This window comes from Propithecus coquereli, unplaced genomic scaffold, assembly GCF_000956105.1.
Source record: "Propithecus coquereli isolate 6110/MARCELLA unplaced genomic scaffold, Pcoq_1.0 Scaffold205, whole genome shotgun sequence".
Lineage (NCBI taxonomy): Eukaryota > Metazoa > Chordata > Mammalia > Primates > Indriidae > Propithecus > Propithecus coquereli.
This window is the reverse complement of record NW_012145523.1, coordinates 4,437,871-4,440,649: the sequence shown is the minus strand read 5'-3', so window position 1 is coordinate 4,440,649 and position 2,779 is coordinate 4,437,871. Positions and strand designations below refer to the sequence as shown.

Genomic DNA, 2,779 nt, shown 5'->3' with positions numbered 1-2,779 from the left:
AGTGCAGGGAGAAGAGAAAGCCCAGAGAAGAACTATTATCAAATGAGCTCAGACTCACTCTAGAATAGAGAGTGAATCAGAGAATTTTTGGCTGACGGATTAATCTTTTTTTCTTATAATGAATGTGTAACTCCAAGTTTACTTAATGATTAGTATGATTAATCATTCTTACCAATCAGCTCCGTCATCCCTCATCTGCCCTCATTAAAAAAGAAAAAGAAAGAAGAAAATGAAAGCCAGAAAACCTTCAAACAAACCCTCTGATGGCTTTGACGCCACACACAATCACATTGTTATTTAGCTCTTAACACCCAAACCTGCTGAACGGAACTAACCAACAGCGAGGGGGAATGAAATCCAGCTTACCTTCCATCAGGCGTCTTCAGTGAGAACCAGGAATGTGTATCGAGCTCTTCAAAGCACTTTGCCTTTATAGAGGAATCAAAAATAATAAGTAAATAGGCCTCCCAAACCCAAAACAATGGAATACCCTACCTACCTCTGAAACTCAGTCTTTCCAGAATACGTCTCAGGTTGGCAGATGGTTTGCCATCCCCGATGCCCAGCATTTGAAGGGGAATAGGTCGTGGCTGAGGCTGAGGGGACGCTCTGTGACAAGGCAGCCTCACTCACTTGCACTCCAAAAAAGCCCTCTGCGTTACAGGTCAACTACTCTTTGATTATAAAGGGTGTCCTATATGTGGAGGCCTCTCTACTTCGCAAAATGAAGCACATTTAGTCACCAAAAGATATTTAAGAACCTCTATTGACCAGATCACAAATAAACTAAAACATCCAAAGTAGTTGCATAATTAAGCAAATTAAATATTTTTATATTTTTCTAAGGAGGATGCATGGGGCAGCAAGACTGCATTAAGCGGTGAGCCTTTTAAGACTGTCACTTATCTTGCCTCTTGTCTTGTTGACAGGCTGTTGTCTGAACAATGAATCCGGGAACTCTAAAGTGAACAGCGCCCTGGGAGAAACATCTAGGGGAGTGGTCCCTCGGGCCGCCCGGGACTGGGCGGTAACTCTCCCGCTGTCCATCTCCCGGCCCTTTGCACCTGTGGTGCGGCCCCTACCACATGCGATGGCTTGGAGACGTCCTCCAGCCATCGGCTCCCATCATCTGCAACCAAGAACCACCGAAGTACTTACTCACTTCGGCAGAAAATTTTCCGAAGAAAAATTAATGGGCAGAGGAAATGAAGGGCATTAAGAAACAGACCCCGTCTCTGGAGTCTGATACCAAACCCCGGCCCGGTGGAGCCCGGGCCTCTGGCGGCTGAAAGCGCGCAAGCAAGCACAGCCCCAGCCCTGGTCCCCTACAAGATGCTTCTGTGAATGAATGGGTCCTTCTGCCCCCCGGAGGAGGGCACATTACATACATATTCCCTTCCTAAATCAGAACTCAGATTCCTCATAATCCACGCACCTCGACAGGGAAACGCAGGATTCCAGCGTTTCATCAGATCCGGGAAAAGGGGGAAGGTCGCTGGCGCAGTTACCCATAATCGGTTTTCTCGGGAACTCGGGAAAACACCACTGGGAAATACAAGTGTTCGGCGCCGGGTAAAACTTCCCCGGATTGGGAGCCACCCAAAAACGGCCAAAAAAAAACCCAACAACCGAAAGGGCGAAGCCGGCTGTCGGTGCGCGCGTGGCGCGTGGCCAGTGCCTGGGAAGGGGGACAGATGACCCTAGAAATTCAGATTAACGCAAAATAAACACAAGAATGACCCCCCACACACACCACGAAGGCAAAAATCAAACAAAATGCACCTAGAAACACGCTCTGCAAAGTGTAGAACTGTCTACACTAGCATGGAGAAATCAACCTTTGCAGCAGCGGACGCGAGGGGAGACCCTCCCAGCTGCCTGTGTCCAGGACAGAGGCAGCTCATCCTGGGGCCGAGGACACCGCGAGCCGGGCCCCTCGGGGCTCCTACTCTAGCCTGCGGAGTCACCCCGAGACTCGCGGAGCCGGGCTGCGGAGGCGCTCCGGACAGTGAGGACGCGCGCCGCCGGCTACGAAAGGGGTAGATTTGGGGTTGCTCCACAGCAAGGAGCCAGAGCCCCAGGAGCCGGGAGAGTCTGGGAGGCGACTCGGGAGGGATCGGAGCCTCCGGGACCAGAGGCTGCCCCAGGCAAGGAGTCGCGGCGCCCTCCACACAGGGCAATCCACCCCTAGAGCCCGGGACCCTGCAAGTCCCCGCTCCCGACTGCGCTGCCCCGGCTCGCCGGCCGCGTCGGGAGCCCCTCACCGACCTGCGGGTCAGGACGCGCGACCTCCGGGGCCGGGCTCCGGCGCTCGGCGAAGAGCGGCGCTCCAGTCTCGGCGATCCGCGCCCGCGAAGCCGTCCCCGGGAACGCAGGGCGCACGGCCGGCAGCGCGCGCAGCGGGAGTGGACCGGGGCTGCCGGCTCGGCCCAGCCCGCGCGTCGTCCCTCCGCCCCTCCCGGGCCGCGCAACCAATGGCCGCGGTCGGGCCCACTCCTCGCCGCCCCCCAGCCGCGGCTCTGGCGGGCGCTTGGCGCTGGGACAGCACCCGGCTCGCGCGAGGGAGGAGCTTGCGCCACCGTTGAAAAATCCCGGAGGCCGAGGAGGCGTTTGCGCAGGGGGCCCCATCTGGGGAAGGCAGGTGTGGTGGGTGAACTTTTGTGTGCGTGTGTACGGGACGCATTTTCTCTGGGGCCCGGGGCCTCTCTCTGCAGGCGAAAGCATCCGCTTCTTGCCAAGTTTCTTCTCTCTTACGTCTTTTATGAGTCCCAAGCAGCCC

At 55.8% G+C, this 2,779-nt stretch overlaps 1 protein-coding gene across 1 annotated transcript in view; it reads right to left on the bottom strand.

Annotated features, from left to right (window-relative positions):
* Positions 1–2,381, bottom strand: part of SERTM1 (serine-rich and transmembrane domain containing 1) — a 25,335-nt gene extending 22,954 nt beyond the window's left edge. Inside the window, exon 1 of the mRNA XM_012644056.1 lies at positions 2,269–2,381. The gene's annotated coding sequence lies outside the window, so the exon portion shown is untranslated. The remainder of the gene's footprint in view (positions 1–2,268) is intronic.
* Positions 2,382–2,779: the final 398 nt, after the last annotated feature.